This window comes from Lissotriton helveticus, chromosome 1_1, assembly GCF_964261635.1.
Source record: "Lissotriton helveticus chromosome 1_1, aLisHel1.1, whole genome shotgun sequence".
Lineage (NCBI taxonomy): Eukaryota > Metazoa > Chordata > Amphibia > Caudata > Salamandridae > Lissotriton > Lissotriton helveticus.
The window spans coordinates 1,309,497,432-1,309,516,737 of NC_136057.1; positions in this window are offsets into that span (position 1 = coordinate 1,309,497,432).

The following is a 19,306-nucleotide window of genomic DNA, read 5'->3' on the forward strand; positions in this document are numbered from 1 at the left end:
GCAGTCAAAGAGGCGTTGCTGACATAGTTTGCGTGGTTAGGAAAGATCTTCCCATTGGCCAGGATTGCTTGGTCAGCAATGATAACGCGCAGGACATGGGGCCCAGGAGTCCGCGCAAGGTCCTTGAACGTGTCAGTAAGGCGACTCAACGGGGAGATGGCAAGGTTGTGCTCAGTCAAGGGCCGCTTGTGTCACATTCCGCACCGGATGATCTCGGGAGAGGCTATGTACCACAACGACGGGGTGCATTTGTCGGACTTGGGCACAGACACATGGATAAAAGGACTTTGGTCATTTATACAGAGCGCAGGTGGGGAGGGTGGCAGACCTGAGGGCCTTGGCCACCCTTGTGGCGGAAGAGAGACCTGCGATCAGTGACATTGACTAACACAAGGGACTGCCTTACGGACTCCATAGGCCAGCACTGAGGGGGGAGACGGTAAGCTCTTCGCTGGGAAGATGTGACCACCGGCTGGGGAGGCTAGGGCGACAGATCACGAGCCTCCTGGGTCCCTGGGCAGTCCGGTGGTCGGGGAGTGGGCCCTGGAATTGGCGGACAAGGATCAGAGGGTGGGGCCCACTTCTCTTTGACGCAGGCGCGGTGCACCTGGCGTGGTAGGCTCAGTGCGAGATGCGAGCCAGAAGGCCCCTTGGTGCTGGGGGGCGATGAGAGAATTTGCATTTATGATTTTTGCAGTTATGAAGATGAATATTAAAAGTGTCTGTGATGATGATGATTATGCATGTTACTTTGCTTTTGTCATGTTTATGATATGTTGAAATTAAACATGGCCTTTTTATAACCCACTCAATGCTTTGAAGGATTCAATTGTGGGTTAGTATGTCAACTAGGGGGGGCGGGGCCATGCTGGGGGGATCCGGGTCCTATAGCATCAGGCTCTAAATGAGGGGATAGATTTTCCCCAAGGGGCATAACTAGCAACTCTGAATCAGTATTTAGCAAAAGAGACCTGATTACGGGTTTAGGTGTTATTTATCGCATCTGTTAAATAACGATACCACAGGGCATGTTATTTATCGGGTGCTATTACGATTTGGCGGGAAATAACATGCATATTTTGGTGTTTAACGCACCAAAATACCTATGGTACTGTAAATATTGTTTGATTTTCCCCTGTTAATTTTTGGCAGATTAGACCTGCCTACATTTATTTACAGTTGAGGTGTTTCACGCAACCGATTACTATCGGATGTGTTAAATACCTACCAGCTCGTAATTCCGACCTATGCGTAACCAAGGGTTTACTTTTCAGAATATACCAAGCAACTTGTAATCAGGCCCTGAGATTGAGCAATACCACAATAATCATCATTCTTATGAAGGGCTAAATACCACAATAGGCAGCCAAGCATTTCAGAAAGCAATTGTTTCCGAAAGAGTACTTTAACAAATACCTCAGATGACACAGCTCACACTCACCCTCCTCAGCTTTCAACACCACTCCCCATCCCCTCCCAGCATGTGCTACTTCAGCCTTCATGCCCGAGTGTGCAGTCACACATTTAATAACAATATCAGGGTTCCTTTGCTAAAGCACAGGGAGCAATCTAAGATGGAAGCCAGCTGAAGTGACGTCTGAAGAGTTAAAGAGCAGTGATACCTCCAATAGGTCAGCCTAGTAGGGAATTCACCCTGGCTAAAGTGTACTATCTGAATATCGAATTTTAAAATCATGACACAAAAGTATTGCAGGCAAAACATCCACTCCCACAGTACTGTGAAGTTACAATTTAGATCACCAAGATACGTAGATGAGGAGTTACCAATAGGAATCCTTTATTTACCTTCACTATATTTTGGCTGTCCACATATAGGCAGTGCTTTAAATGGTAATGTAGAAGTGCTGGCACTTGTTTTGCATACATTGCACACGGTCCTGGGTTTTTACAATCGTCTTTTCCTCCAGTTAATACCTGGAGGAGATAACCTGGGCTGTGGTTTGCGATATAGGGGAAACTGACAAAATTTTTCTGCACGTTATTCCTTATTGCCAGATAAAAACGTATAATAGGGCGCAACTTGATATTTTGCGAAAACAGAGCATTTTGATAACACAGATTTTACCCAGCAAGCTGAATTATACCACTCCAACCTGGGCTTCCAGTTGAAGGGCGGAGAGGTCAAAGGTGTCTTCCTGTGGCATCTTCCCTATTGGATCCTGTTAGGACCTCTAAGGGCCTAGGACTAGGGCCAGAACCTTTTACCTGCTTCATTCTACCCGCATCCTTCCCTGCTCTTGTTCAGTAGCCTAAGAGCATTCCCGCCACAGAATCACCGATTAGCATTAATGCCTGGGTGGACCACTGGACGGACAAACACACCCATGTGCCTGTGGACACAGATCACGCCTTGGGCGGCTCCTCTGCCGCCCCAGGGTGGACTTATCAGGTCATATAGCATGGAGTGCTTGTGTAATGCCCAAATCTCTCACTCCATTTTGTCTCAAGTTCATGTGTGGTGACAAAGCGCGAAACAAACTCAACAACCAAATGACAGACACACGCTCATGCATCCATAACATATCCATTCAGGGCGTACATTACCAATACATGTGCTTTTGTTATTTCATTATATTTTCTGTCTTCCTTCTTTCTCTCCTTCCATTTTTCTTTTTCTTACGTTTCCTACATATTTTTTTCCATCCTTCATTCTTTTTTTTCATTATTCCTTTACAACTTTTTTGCTCATTCCCTGTGGTTTTTGTACCCTCCTTCCACCATGCTTCTTTTTCTTTCCTTCCTTCATTATTTGCATTCTACTTTGTTTCATTTGCGCCCTCACTCCTTTTGTCTTTAACTTATTTTTTTCTTTGCCGAATAATTTCTCTTTCATAGCCAATTTATTTTATTATTTGTTTAACATCTTTTGGTTCCCGCTGTCACGTCGCTTCGCCTGACCCTGCTTCAGGACAGGGCAGGTGACCAGGAAACAGGAACAGGAAGTGGGGAACCGGAAAGGGAGTAGTCTGTAAGCCAGTGCGAGGCTGGCAGGGAATAAAGCAACAAGCAAACATAACTGTTCCCGACTCAGTGTATTTATTACCAGGGAGATCGCGACAATGGCGACGAGGGTGGGATCTTCATAAACCCCACGAACAACGCTATCGCCCAGCCAACTACTGTGGCCGATCACTGAGTCCTGCAGCCCAAACAACAACAGCGCAAAAGGCGCGAAAGCTAAGACCGGCTCCGGAGCCGTCAGGAGCCGTCATCCCCAAACTTGCCTGAAGCTCACCGAGTCACGGAGCACTGAGCGGCCGACGGGAGCAGGAGCGCATATGCCAGAGCGCCACCCCCATGCGCCTCCAGACGCGAGCAGCCGGAAAGAGCGCGCGAACTCCGTGAAGCGTGAAAGAGAGAAGCGCACGCATCCAAAGACGGATGAGCAGCGAGGAGTGAGGTTGAGTCGCAACCCAGCAGCTCTCCCCCGCGAGACCTGAACAAAGGTCTGACCATAGTCAGCAGCCAAGCGCCAGCCACATTGGGAAAGGCGACACGACGTCCCGCGTGGCGGCCATCTTTGAGTCAGGCGCTAGCACACAGCTAACCTACGAATTCTTGATGGCGGCCATTTTAAGGTCAGGCGACAACCATCGAAAATGACTTTCAATAGCAAAGAAAGAGCGGGAGCCACATAAAGACGAAAGGAAACCGCCAGGAGCCAGAATCAGTACAAAAGCTCACGCTAACATAACCAGCCACCTCGAGTCATCAGTCGCAGATGTCAAACACAAATCCTGATAGCTCATCTGGAGGGAACGGCGTAGCAGACCCGGTTTCACAAGCTAACACAGGAGGACCAGCCCCTCCGGTCAACGCACCCACAATGGCCAACGCACCCACCGGAGCCTCGTTCATGCGACAACCACAGCCACTACCACTGACGCCAGGCAATAGTATGGGCCCGACGTGGAAGAGCTGGAGTGAAGATTTCGAGGACTACATGGTAGGATCCATGGTGCAAGACCACAAGCAAAAACTAGTGGCGCTGAGAAACCTGATAGGCCCAGAAATTTTGCAAATCATCAAAGAACTACCCAATGCAGCAACCGCCACCTACGAAGAGGTAAAAAGTGCTCTTGATCAGCGATTCCTTCACAAACGCAACGTGGATTATGAGCGACACACGTTTCACCTGGCTGCACAAGAAAAGGACGAATGTATGAGCGATTTTATCATGCGAATCAGAAGATTGGCACGATACTGTGAATTCGACACCTTCAAAACGGAAGACGCATTGAGGCTCCGCATCATCGCCGGATGTCAATCTGAAAATCTCCGTCGTAGACTCCTAAAGAAACCGCATACTCTAGAGGAAATCGAAGAGCTAACGAGAATCAACGACCAAGCGGAAGACTATGCCAAACGGATGGGAACCCACAAACCGGACCAGAAAGACCACGCTCTGCGAGTCCAGGCACACAGATCTTCCAAGACTGCCAAGCCCATGGCAAAACCTCATAAGTCCCACAACACCCGAAAGACATCCCCCAGAAGAAGCTCGCGGCACACTAAGTCCGCAAAGTCAGCACCCGCTTGCTACAGATGTGGACAAGACTACCCACACTCAGGACCATGTCCGGTAATTGGCCAGCGGTGTCACCGCTGTGGAAAAGACAATCATTTTGAAATAGCATGTCAAGCCAAGCAATTGACCCACAGATCGTCGACCAAGGTCTACGACACGCGTCACCATGCACGTGCTTTAAAGGGGAGAGAAGGACGCTCATCCAGCTCATCCAACTCCAGTGTCCAGTCAGCATACTCCCATCGATCAAGAGGTCGCTCCGGGAGCACCCACCGCACCAGGTATCGAACAACAGAATCTTACCGGTCACGCAGAGACACATCCAGCGACTCATCATCACACACTTCATCACAGGACAGTGATAAATACATCTGCATGGTTTCATCGTCACACCATCCGACATCACAGGACAGCGATGAATACATTTGCATGGTATCGGACCCGGACCGCCTGAAACGATACCCAAAACTTGACATCCTGATAGGAGACCATCCAGCGAAATTTGTTCTGGACTCTGGAGCCTCACTAAACTATATCTGTGCGCTGGAATACCACAACATGAAACAAAAACCCAAGTTGGAACCCGCAGCTGTCCGCATATTCACGTGGATGTCACGCAAACCTCTACCTTGCCTAGGCCGGTTTCACACCACTCTCAAGTTCAAAGAGCGGAAAATCGATGCTTACATCCATGTAGTAGAAGGACCAGATGTGGCAGACTGCCTGCTCAGCCTGCCCACAGCAGAAAGACTCAAACTTGTGGAACTCCTTTACATGACTGAAGACGCCCCCAACATCGTGGCGAAGTTCCCGAATCTCTTCAAAGGCCTTGGGAAGTTAAACCATTTCAAGGTAAAACTCCACATCAATGAAAACGTGGCACCCATTGCTCAACACCACAGAAAGGTGCCGTTCCACCTACAACAAGCCGTTGATCATGAGCTCCAAGATCTCCTTCAAACAGACATAATTGAACGCACGTCAGGACCCACTCCATGGGTGTCACCAGTCGTGGTAGTCCCCAAAAAGGGACAGGACAACAAAGTCAGACTGTGTGTCGACATGCGTGCGCCCAACACAGCCATCGAACGGGAACGCCACCCGGGACCGCACATCAGTGACATGATCACAAAACTCAATGGCGCCACCGTGTTCTCCAAACTCGACCTCAACAAAGGTTATCACCAGTTGGAGCTCCATGACAAATCAAGATACATCACGACCTTTACCACACATCAAGGTCTCTTCCGTTACAAACGCCTGAACTTTGGCATTTCCTCGGCCGCCGAGATCTTCCAGGGAGCCATCAGACGGGTTATACAAGGCATTCCCAATGCCTTCAACTACAGTGATGATCTGCTAGTTTTTGGCAAAGATCAAACAGAACATGACACCGCCCTGGACAGAGTCTGCCATGCATTGCTGACCGCAAATCTAACACTCAACGCCAGCAAATGCGAGTTTCACAAGGACACTTTGAAGTTCTACGGACACATCTTCTCCAAAGACGGAATGAGACCTGACCCAGAAAATGTAGCTGCACTTGCTGACACCCCAACACCCCGAGACGTGAGCGATCTCCGTTCTTTCCTCGGAATGGCGAGCTACTGCGCACGTTACATTCGTGACTACGCCACAATCAGCTATCCCCTACGAGAGCTCACTCGTCAGGGCCAGCCATTTGAATGGACCGAGGCGTGCCAACATGCATTCGCCGTGATCAAACAAGCGGTTGGTTCCGCCATAAATCTGGCATATTTTGACACAAAGAAGAAAACGGAGATCACAGTCGACGCCAGCCCGGTGGGACTGGGCGCCATCTTGGCCCAATATCGTGACAACTCAGATCAACGCCACATTATTGCATACGCAAGCCGTAGCCTCACGGACACTGAAAAAGCATACTCCCAACCGGAGAAGGAAAGTTTGGCCGTGGTGTGGGCGTGCGAACACTTCAACCTGTTTGTCTATGGCAAACATTTTACTATCATCACGGATCATCAGGCACTCATCACAATCTTTGGGAACCCCAACGCAAAAATGCCGCCGCGTATTGAACGGTGGGGTCTGCGCCTGCAAGACTACATATTCACCATCATCCATAAACCTGGGAAGGCCGAGAATCCAGCTGACTTCATGTCACGCCACCCACTGGCCGGAGCTCGAATTGCACTATCGGTGGCTGATGAATACCTTCATTTCGTTGTCGACACAGCGTGTCCACCCACGGTTCCAATTGAAGCCATTCAGGAGGCGTCTGCGCTTGACCCACTTGTGCAGGCTGTCATGACTCGCGTCCGCACAAACTCCTGGAGAGACGTGAAGCACTCACCCCAAGACTCTGATCAACTTCGTCAAGATCTCGCCAGCTTTCAACACGTGCGTGACGAACTTTCCATCAGTGACAATGGCCTCCTCTTAAGAGGGGGGAGGATCGTGATTCCACACAAACTGCGTCAAGGAGTCATCAACTTGGCACACGAAGGCCATAGAGGCATCAACGCAACCAAGAAAGCCCTGAGAGAACGTGTTTGGTTCCCCACACTTGACCACATGGTAGAAACAACTCTGGAAGATTGCATGACATGCCAAGTAGTCGGTCGGAAGGAACCACCAGCACCATTACAGATGTCAGAATTACCGGAAGGAGTATGGCAACAAGTTGCAGTCGACTTCTTTGGACCACTGCAGTCCGGACAATACATCATCGTTGCCATGGACGAATACTCCCGGTTCCCATTTGCACACCTAATAACATCCACCAGAGCAACAGCAGTAATCCCAGTGCTCGATGAAATCTTTGCAGCTTGGGGCATTCCCCTACGAGTAAAAACAGACAATGGGCCCCCATTCAATGGCCAGGAATTCACAACCTTCGCGACCCATCTTAACTTCAAGCATCAAAAAATCACTCCGCTATGGCCACAGGCGAACAGCATGGTGGAACGATTCATGGGAACGCTCAAAAAGGCAATTCAGCAGGCCGAGTTAACTCACCAGGATGTCCAACAGACCCTGAACGAAGTGTTAAGAGCATACCGAAACACGCCACACAACGCCTCACAGCTGTGTTATTGGAGATTAATAATGCACCATTTATTCATTTCTATTTCTGACTTGAGAGCCAGAGATGAAAGTTAAGAAGGGCCAAAAAGCTATTTATTCTGCCACCACAGCACCCCCACTTACGCTGTTATAGAGGGTGTTTCACTGCGCTCTTGCCAGCAATATCGCCCCATCCTTGCCGTCTCAAAGCCTCTGGTCGCCCCCCTTGCGCCCAGCTCTTCTGTCTCAGACTGACAGGGAGCCGAGAAGGGGCCGGCTGCCCACCCCAAATGATCTCGCGCGGGGCTGCGCTGATTAATCACCCCGCTGCTGGTGGCAGCCGAGCCCGGGGCGCAGGATCGCTCACGCTCTCTCGCTGTCCGGGCCGCGGCCCCATAGCTCTTCCCGGCAACGGGGAGGGTGAAGGGCAGAGCGGGGCAGCAGCGACACGCTCTGTCCCAGGGTGAGCCAGCGGCACGGCTCAAAACCAGGGATTCATTCCAATTCAGAAGGAATATTTCACTCGCTAAGCATTTTTGACCAACATAATCGTTAAACTGTGGAAATTAGCTAAGAAAGATCACGTGGAAGACTGGATATAGACTGTAGATTGGGCACCATGGAAAAGTATTATACGTCAGAATAGAAAAGTTGCCACCTTTAATGTCACTTCGTTCCCGGGAAGCTCTACTCCTTATCGGCATCCACGTCCTCCCCCCCCCCCCCTCCCCCATGGCCTGTAAAAGCTCGGCTCAGTATCCCCCTCGCCTCCCCCTCCTCGCCAGCCTGTAGGAGCTCTACTCGGTAATGGCAGGGCCTATCTGTTTTCGGGCCCACTGGAATTACGCGACTCAGCAGCCGCAGCTTTTTTCGCGCAATTTATGACATTTAAACAAAGTTTGTAGCTCAAACGGATCAAAAGTTATTAAAATCGTGGTTACGTGTTTGTGCGCTGCAGAAGGCGCCCCGCAAAGGCTAACTAGTCATCTTTCAATTGGTTATTTCATTATTTGGTTGTTAAACTGGTACCCATGAGGTGAAATATTTACCCAGGCAGTTACTACCATGTGTAACAATGACAAAACAATGAAGTGATACTGTAAAACAAAAGGCTGCATAATTTGCCTTTAACTGCTGCATAATTCAGTCAACTGTGTTGCATAATTTGGTGCTACCCTGCAGCATAATTCCAATGGCCCTGCCTATATTTCACTCTCACCGGTGGCCTGTCAAGCCCTGATTGGTATCAGGTGCCCTTTCCTACACCCTTTCCACCGCCCCTGGTCAGTAGATACATTGCAGGGTACAGGCTGGTGCGCAACTGCCAGAAGTGCAGCAGGTGCAGTGGCACCAGGGCGCAAAGCCCAGAGGGGTCGCTCACTACTGAGTATTGCAGTATTTCACTAGTCAACTAGCGGTAGGGGGGGGTCATTTTCCCTGCTTGCACCTCCCTGGTCTGTGGAGTATCTCTTCGGTGTCAGTCCTCCTGGCCTTCCTCCGTCTCTGTCCCTCCCTCCCTCCCTGCCTGGCCCAAGGCTCGGGCTCCGAAGCCTCTTCCGGTGTTCCCCGCGCCCTGCCTGGCCTGTAAAACCCGGCTGAGTATCGGCAGTCTCTTTGTTAATTAGCCTCTGAGTAGCGTTTCATTACTGAACAGGGTGATGAATGAGGGACCCGCTTCCCTTTATATATTCATTATCCCTGAAGACGGCGAAGATTTACAGCGCTGCCTGCCAGTCGCCTGCCACAATGCATCTGCACGCTGCCGTAACAGCCCCACCGGGGGGGAGCTGAGGAGGGGCGGCGGGCCGAGCAGAGCGAGAGGGAGGGAGGGAGGGCAGAGGGAAGACTGGAGGGAGAGTGAAGAAAGGTAGGGAGTGAGGGGGGCAGGAGAAACAGCGTGCTGTGTAGAAGAGGGAAGTGTAGCTAGAGGGAGCTAAGCCTGGGGTAGGGAAATGGCCCCTCTGGGGGTTCAGCGAGCACCACGGGCCTCCAGCCCCGGTGCCACTGCACCAATGGTAGCTAAGTCCCTGAGTGAATAAGAAAGAACGCAGGGAGTGACTGGAAGAGGAGAAACCACATGTTATGGTAGAAGAGGGAAGCATAGCTACAGAGAGACCTAGGGCAGGGTTAAGACTGGAGGGGAGTAACAGAAGAGGAGGGGAAATACAGGTCGAGGGGAAGAGGATGGGAAAGGAACAGTGAGGGGGAGAGAAAACACGAGACAACGAGAGAGGGTGGAATCAGAGATGGAGGGAGCTGAGCCCTGGATAGCAGTGAGAAGGCACGAGTTCTAGAGGAAGGGGCAAAGGATGTGGGGAGGGGAGAGTAAAGGTGGGGCAAGTGAGGGCGACAAGGAAGGGAAAGGGACTGAGGGGAAAGGAAATGGGAAATATAGAAGAAACGTGGGTGGTCTGGGGATGTAAGAGAAGAGGGGAAGACAATAGGATTAAGTATGGGAAGGATGAGAAAGCGAGGACAAACTAGAGAGGAGATGGGAATTGAATCAAAAGTGGAAGGAAGATAAGGGACAGGAGTGAAGAGAGCGGAAGTGTGGGGGTATGAGAGGTGGAATGAGGGAAAGAGAAGAGCCGACTGAAGGGGAGATGAGTGCAAGTGACAGTCAGTGCTTAATTTGAGCCAGTGGTTTCCGGTGTCCGGCACTGGCACTTAATTGTCAACACCAGGGCTTGTGACAGTCTGCCACGAGGTGGCGCTGTCTGGATAATCTCAAAATGATCACAACAACAGTTAATTAGTAATTCAATCTACATTAAAAATTAATCTTATCTGCTGACCAAACCAGTCTTACAGCTTTGGGGCTTGAAGTAGTTCGAATTACCACACTTGTAGGAGTGTGCTGGTTAGTAGATGTATTGTCACTATCATTGGCAGCATAGCAGGGGCAATGTGTGTTGCAAGCTGCAGTGGCCTTATGACAGAGAACTACCACTTATGTTTTTTTATTTTAATTAAGCACTGGTGACAGCAAATGAAGGTGACGAATGAGGAAATGTAGAGAAGGCAAGTGCTGGGGAACAGAGTGAGGAGAGGGGGAATGAGGGGACAAGTGAATTGTCAGGAAGGGCCTAACGTTGCCCAAGTGGCCCTCTACAGACTAGGATGCCGTATGTGGGAACTGCAGCTGTTAAACAAAGGCCTCCAGGACTTCCTGGTGTCACCTATGATTGTGAGGAGAAAATATTTCCGTTTATCATCATACTGTACTTGTAACCGAAACCTCATAATACCGCATTGATGTATTATTCTCAATATTAAAATCTTCCGAAGGATCAGACTGATGGAGAGCAGGAGCGGTCACAAAACCCTCTTTAAAGCAAATATGGCTCTCTCCTCTAATTCATCGGCAAACAAACCTTTCTGAAGATGCTCCTTTTTAGGAAACAAGTCATGCTGGGAGAATAAATCAATTAATCCTCAATAAATGTAACACCTAAAGCTGGAAATCCCCCAAAATGTTGGATTTCCTTGACAGGGGATTGAGTAGACCGATTAGTAACAGCTGCAGTCTTATAGAGATCAACACACCTGTCAAAATTAAATAAACTAAGGCACCACACACTTTCCTTTAAAAAATCACACTATAGGGAAGGGCCTCTTTTGACATGGTTAGCCCCACTTTTTGCCTGGTGCATGATGTGATTTTGAATTAGAAGTGCACTGGGTCCCTGTGCCAGATCTCTTTCCTAAAACTTTACCACGATTGACACAACTACAGCCACCCCTATAAGTCCCTAGGAAAAGGTACCTATAATAAAGTGGGAGGACACAGGATGTAGTTAGAGTAAGAGGTATTTAATACAACCTCATCCAACAGCCAGTACATCTCAACTGTAATATCTGGAACACAGTGGAACAGAACATAGAGAGGGCATGGTTCCACGCTGAGCATTCCAGCAAGGAAACAAGTGACATCATTACAGTACCTCTGGTACCTAGGGGATTGGGACTAGAGAGGGTCCCCTGGGGCTGAAGCACAAATTGTGCCGCCGCAGAGATCTGTAAAATTCAAGTTAAAATGAAGATGTAGAAACTCCAAGAGGTTAAAGATGGGTTAAGTTTAATGAAGTAAAAATGATCCCATCCAGCCAGCAGCCAGCGTCAGATGCAACTGACAGTATTCAACTGCATCACCACTTCCTCAGGTTCTATCACCATGGAGCAGCTTTAAGTACACACAAGATGGTTACAAAACATAGGTAATTACACAATACTACACACCTTCCCCCTTTACACTAAACCAAAGCATTCATTACGCCCTAAGGCACTTACAGATTTGTCAGATTGCCGTTTGGACTGGTGTCAGCAGCATCTGTGTTTCAGAGAGCTCTAGAAAAAGTCTTGGAAGGTGCTGTGGGGGTGAAAATTTACCAGGATGATGTCCTTGTCTTTGGTAAGAATGAAGGTGAACATGATGCCATAATCAGAGAGGTTTCTAAGAGATTTCAAGATTTCAATTGGACAATAAGAATAGACAAATGCAAGTTAAAAAAGTCATCCATAGATTATCTAGGACACACCATCTCGGGTCAAGGTGTTCAACCCAAGACTGAACTGGTTGGTACTATTTAAAATCTTGCGTCTCCCACCAACAAAGAGGAGCTAATGAAATTCCTTGGAATATCAGAATATTACAGTAAATTTATGAAACATTTTGCTGGAATGTGCTTGAATATGCGTAAATTGTTATGTAAAGGTGTGGAGTTCATTTGGCCGGAAGATTGTGAAAAGGAGTTCAACATGATTAAGGCAATGCTTAAGAAAACTCTTAAGCTAAAAAGTTTTGATCCCACTAATAGAGCAATTCTTGTTACTGATGCCAGTACGAAGGGCCTAGAAGCGGTTTTACAACAGAGAGATGGGGATACCGAGAATGTAATTTTATTCTTGTCATGTAGCTTAAGAGGTGCTGAACTGCGTGACTCTGTTATCAAAAGAGAATCCTTAGCTGTTCACTGGGCTGTGAAGAAACTTAAGAATCTTCTGTGGGGATTGAAATTTGAGGTTTACACTGATCACAAGCCACTATGTCAACATTTCAACAAGAAAGGAATTGATGCAATTTCTGGAAGAATTTCCAAGTGGGTAGTAGCTCTTCAGGGATACAATTTTAAGGTTGAATATTTACCTGGTGCGAAGAACAATATTGCTGATATACTTTCCAGGCTGGTGGTCCAAAATTCAGAAGAGCATGATTTGAAAGAATGGGTTTGTGCAATTGAGAGTAGTGGGATGAAAGAGAGCAGATGGCAAGAAGAGAGTTCTATTGATAAAGAATTTCTTGAGTTAACCGCATTGCTCAAGAAAGGATGGAACAATAAAGTTAAAGGTGTGTGTGAGAAGTTTTGGTTGGTTAAGGATGAATTATCTGAGGGTGATAGTCTTATCTTTAGAGGCACCAGGTTAGTTCCTCCAGGTGCCCTTCGTCATGAACTCCTTGAGATAGCCCATGAAGGACATCAAGGCATGTCTAAAACTAAAGAGAGGCTCAGAATTACTTACAGGGGGCCGGGCATGAACTTGCAGGTGGAACGCCTTGTAAGAGATTGCATACCGTGTTGCATGAGTGAGAGATGTCAGAAGCCCCGAGTTTAGCCCATGGTTATTAGAGAACGTCCCAAAAAGCCATGGGAAGAGTTAGCTTTTGACATACTGGGGCCTATTCGGGAAATGGTTGTGAAAATGATGTCTTTGTGTTGGTCGATTTATACTCCAGATGGCCAAAAATTAAGATCACAAGAGGCATTGATACAAAACAAGTCATATGATTTCTCAGGGAGGTCTTTGGTAGAGAAGGCTTACCAGGAGCCATATTAACTGATAATGGACGCAATTAGTTTCTAATGAAATGGAGGAATTTTTATTGAGGTGTTCAATCAAACATAAGAGGTGTGCACTGCATCACCCAGAAAGTATTGGTATGGTGGAACGCTTCAACCGTGTTTTGAAGGAAACTACTGATTTGGCCAAACAGAATTGCCTAGATTGGAAGGAAGAAATTGTCAGAAAGGTTGAAATATACAGAATATCCCCTCATGCCATTACAGGTCGCACTCCTTTTGAGTTGCTTAAAGGTAGGTGTGCCAGCACATTGGTTGCACCATTCTGGATCAATGATGCTGAATCCAAAAGAGGTGAGAAAGTCTCTGTTGATGATTGGAGGTTAAAGGAGCGTGAAAGAATCAAAGCACGCACGGTTCACTCTGATCTAAGAAAAGCTGTGAAAGTCACTCCTGTCAATGTGGGTGACTTGGTTTATTTATTTATTATTTATTTATAAAGTTTTATATAGCGCGAACAAGATCCCGAAGGATATCAGAGCGCTTTACAATAAGATGGAAGAGGAGACAAAATGAAATATACACAGCAATTGTGGAAAGAAAATAAATAAAACAGTGCTAAACAGTAAACAATGGTACACATATAAGGTAAAACACAGGATACATTTTCTTTCACTACGTCCTAAAATAATTACCCCTCTTGACCTTGTGGGCCTTACTCTTCACGGAAACATCGATAGCCACCAAGACTGAGCCCAGTGGTTCCCAAAACATAGATCATATTGTTTTTATGATCACAGCTTCATTTGGCAGGAAGACTTCAAACGTGTTTCAAAAACCTCAAAGAGTAATCAAGGTAATAACAAATGCAATCAAAACTGAAGACTCACGCATTTGGAACTTAACCAGAGTTGTCATCATTAAGAATAGTAAATTGAAAGTTGATGAAGGAGGTTCTTCTTCGCATTGTTTCTCCTACAAACATTGCAGAGGAAAGTAAAATTAGTAATAATCCTAGAGACAAAAGAATTACCAGACTACCGGTGAAATTTGATGATTATCAGATGTAGTATGCAGGTTTTCAATAGTTATGTTTTACATTTTAAATTTTGAATGCTTCATTATATTATGTATATATGTTTTGTGTTTGGCTTGACCTTCCTTTGGTTTAGTGTAAAGGGGGAAAGTGTGTAGTATTGTGTAATTACCTATGTTTTACCTCAGCACAGTTCTGTATCCATCTTGTGTGTACTTGAAGCTGCACCATGGTGATAGAACCTGGGGAAGTGGTGATGCTGTTGAATACTGTCAGTTGCATTTGACGCTGGCTGCTGGATGGATGGGATAATTTTTACTTCATTAAACTTAACCCATCTTTAACCTCTTGGAGTTTCTACATCTTCATTTTAACTTAAAGATGGGTTAAGTTAAATGAAGTAAAAATGATCCCATTCATCCAGCAGCCAGCGTCGAATGCTAACACCAGTTAGCGACAGCTAGTAGGAGATAGCGACCATCTTGGGCCCCACTTTGCATGTCAGTGATATTTTTCACTAATGACATGCAAAGTGGGCGTGCCAAGATGTTAGCGACTGGAAACAGTCGCTAACATCGCTATCGCCTATTACCAACTTATGGAGATATTCGCGCTAAGCGCGAATATCTCCAAAAGCTAACACCTGCCCTGAGCAGTTCTTAGCCATGTTATCCAATGGGAGGTGGATAACATGGCTAAGAGCATTAGCTCGGTAATGCATGAATATCGCTGACTTTTCAGCGATATTCATGCATTGCGGCCGATTTTTATCGCATTTGCGATAAACCTTGGTAATACCAAGGTTTATTTGCGATACAAATCGCCACAGCTCCGAGGAAAATATTTGTCTCTAACCAAGCAATAGCGATAATTATCGCTATTGCTTGGTAATATGCCCCAGAGTTACTTACCTCTTAAGCAGGGTAAATTGGAGTAACTTTGTCTCCCAAGGACAAGATGACATTTATGAATCTGAGCTTCAGATTCAGAACTGGCATCATGTCAGTTCTTAGGATCTGACTCAACAAGATGAAACTGCGGAACCTCCATAACCAGGCAGAGGGAAATAAAGAAATGTATGAGAAATAGCAGCGCATCACTGTTCACGACTTTGAGGGAAGTGGGGGGACAATAGAAAAGACATAAGTGGGAAAGGAGAAATAGTGAGCAATTAATGGAGAAGAAGTGAAAAGGGGGAAGAGAAGAATAGAAGTAAAGGGGGGGCTGAACAGAAAAGATGAGCACATAAAAGTGAAAACTGGAGGCAGGAAAAAAGAAAGCTCAAGGAGAGAAAATTAGAGGAGAGTGGAGTGGAAGGACAGGAGAGCAGTGATCAACAGAGGAGAGAAGATGTTGAGGGGAGAGTACACAGGAAGTTAGTACGTGAATGGGGAGAAGAACATAGAAGCCCATGAAAATTTGAGGTGGGAGAAAGGATGATGTGGAGGGACAAGAATCACATAGGTGAACAGGGAAATTCGAAGGAAGTAGGGAAAAGTATTGGGAAAGAATAAAGGTGGGGCAAGAGAAGGGAAAGCAATTAAAGAAGTCAAAAGTAACAAAGGCGGAAAGAGTGCTAAGAAAAGGCACATGGGACTAGGGAGGGAAAAAGAAGAAGGGTTACAAATATGTGATGAAAGGGGAGTAGACCAGAGGCAATAATATCTAAAAGGAAAGAAAGGAATTGAGAGATGGTGGAATTACTTAACTGAGTTTTTAGCTTCCTTGAAAAGAGATCGTCTCAAAGAGGAACCACAAGAGAGCGGGATGAAAAAAGTCCAAGTGGAGATAAGCAAAGTGTGACATGCGATGGTAAGCAAAGAGAGAAACATGGTTTCACGGTAATTAAGGAAGCAATCATTAATAGAAGTACAAATTAAAAGAGCAAAGGGGAATTGTGGTGAAGTGAGAAAGAAAAATAAGGGCAGAGAAGGCGAGAATAAGAGAGAGGTGGTGTAGGGAGAAAAGGAGCAATAAAGAGGAAGGAAATATGAACAGAATAAAGTCAACGTGTGTCAGAAGGGACAATATGAGGGGCGGAGTAAAGAAAGACAAACTATGGATGAAAAGGCAAAACAGAAAAGAGGAGCAAGAGATGAAAAACACAGTAATGGGAGAAAGAATAAAGGTATGAGAGGAGAAAAAATGGAGGTGGAAAGTGAAGAAGATAGAGTAAGAAGAGTTTTGGGGTATGGTGGTGAGGGAAAAAGATTACAAAGAAATGCGAGGAAGAGGTGACGAGTGAGGGAGATGGGTGGGAAAGGTAATATTGACAGTGAAGGACAGCAGTGAAGGAAGAAGATGAAGGATGAAGAAGACCTAAGCAAGAGGCAATGGAAGGGTAATAAACATTGAAGGAAAGTGGAAGGTTAAAACAAGAGTAAAGAATGGGCTTATTGAGAAAGGAAGATAAAAAACATAGGTTAAGGCAGAGGTCAGGGGAAAGGGCATGTGAAATCATTTACTTGGTACTTTTTGTGTCACTCATAATCCACACTAAATGTGATGCCTATTAAATGACAAATATGTCAAACATTTTGGCAATTTGTCTAATCACTCGGGGTTGCATCCCACCCCATTATTCTTTTGCTTACCATGCCACCTCTGTTTGGACCGAGCCATATGCAAATCAGTCATGACCCTGCTCCCCACAGGAGCAGTCCAGCCCGTAGTGCCAGGCTAGGTCCTCCCTGAATCCGAAAACAAGCAACCCAAGACCAGTTTCTTCCTAGTTATGTTCTCATCAGAGCTTGGTACCAATGACATAGTGACAATGGGGACCAGGTCTGGGCATACCCATGCCACTCAGAGCGGTAGATGAAATACAAATGATGGGAGGCTGCTGCATTTTGTCTAACCACTGGCAATTACTCTGGGTAAATCCCCACCTATCGTTCTTTTGCTCACCATGCCACCTCAGTTTGAACCCAGCTATATGCAAATCAGTTTTGACCTTGCTCCTCATGGGAACAGTGCAGCCTGAACTTCCAGGCCCGGTCCTCCCTTAATCAGAACACAAGCAACCTAAGACCAGTTTCAGCGTAGTTATTGGCTCATCAGCTGTGAAACGCTTGGTTCCAGTGTCTTAGTGACAATGGGACCCACATCTGGGCATACCCATGCCACTTAGGGTGGTACATCGAACACACAAAAGGTGATGGGAGGAATGGGTGCAATATGTGTAGCCACTGGCAATTGCGCAGGGTAGCAGTATTACTCATCTGGATTCATACCTCACCCTGCATGTTAACCACATAACACACCAAATGGCCCCTGCTCCTTTAAGTGTGCCACAAAAACAGCAGCATCCTGCAATGACAGCCCCCCCTACTGCACACAGCTATGGCTTGCAACTCTGGTAGTTGAACGTTTTTCGGCTACCTGATTCCTTGATGAGTTGGTCTGACCTTCTTTACTGCAAGCTTTTTTGGTTAAATCATTGGATGGTTCTGTCAGGAGGGGGAAGGTGATGGGTTGAAAAAGTCATCTACACAGAACTTTCTGGCCACTTCCAGACCAAACACTCAATTTGCAAAAGCAATACTTCTGTGCAGGTTTTGGATTAGTAAAAGCAAGATCTGAACCATTCCTGAGGTTGGTGGTGCCACCCTGTGTCCACTGACTCAAGTGGAGGAATACAAATCACCCCAGTTCCCTTTACCTGAAAGGAGCAATATGGTGACTTACTTCTGTACAAGCACTTTTTTCCTGAATGTGATAACTGAACCACCCATGGAACTCTTGTCAACCTGACAGTACATTTGCCTGATAAACAGAGTTCCCCCTTGTTGCCCAAAGATTAATTGGTGAAGAAGGAAATGGCAATATATTCATGGGACACAGCGAGTGCAATGTGTCTGTTCTCAAGTACACTGCCCTAATCCTTTTTCCAGGTTCTATCCCGGTTGAAATCTCACCAGTTACGTTTTCCTCAGGTGTATTACTCACCTGCAGTGGCACGGCTGATCAAACCTGAATTCACAGAGTTTAGGTGTGGCTGCCAGGGATTTGTCTGGATCCTGTTACCCTACTTAAGTTTTATGGTGTGCCGATCATTAGACGTTTTCCCTCCTTCAACCTACTGCCCAGAGCAGAAGACAGACTAGAGGCATTTCAGAGACTGCCCGATTCATTGCCATCTTGATCCCAAGCTGCCAATGGGATTCACCATCTATGAGAAATACGCTGAGTTGCCAATGTGTTGGAGAAGATAACAAATTTAACTGTAAGTGCTGTAGAGTTAATTACCATCCAATTTGTAACTCAGCGAGCCAACATGTTACACAATAGAATGTGCTAGCTGCTAAGGGTGATGTTTGTGCTATACTATGAGTTGAATGTTGTACCTCCATTCCAAACATTTAATTTGGTATCAACTAATAGATTGATAAAATAGTATACCTGGAAGATTTACATGCTATTGATGACAGGATGGGGTTTAAATGGTGGCTCCTTTGGTCATGGTAAAAAAGTTTTTGAGGAGGATAGGGCTTTAAAATGATGGAAGTAATTTGGATAATTTTTGTAGCACTCCTACTGTTTTACATCCTTGGTGGATTCTGCACTGTCTTTATATCACGCCTTACCAGAATCAAAGGTACTTTCTTATTGTTAGACCTGACAACCCTGAAGCAGTTTGCCCCTAATATTTTGCCTTCATACCTCCTGTTTTTGCTGGCCTTAGGACTCTGTGCACTTTACCATTGCTAACCAGTACTAAAGTGCTTGTGCTCTTTCCCTAAAACATAGTAACACTGGCTTCTACCCAACTGGCATATTTAATTTACTTATAAGTCACCACCCCCTTGTGTACCGCTTTGTTCGCCATAAGTTGGCAGCGTATGCTCAGACGTGAGCCCCTTGCTCACTTTGCTACTG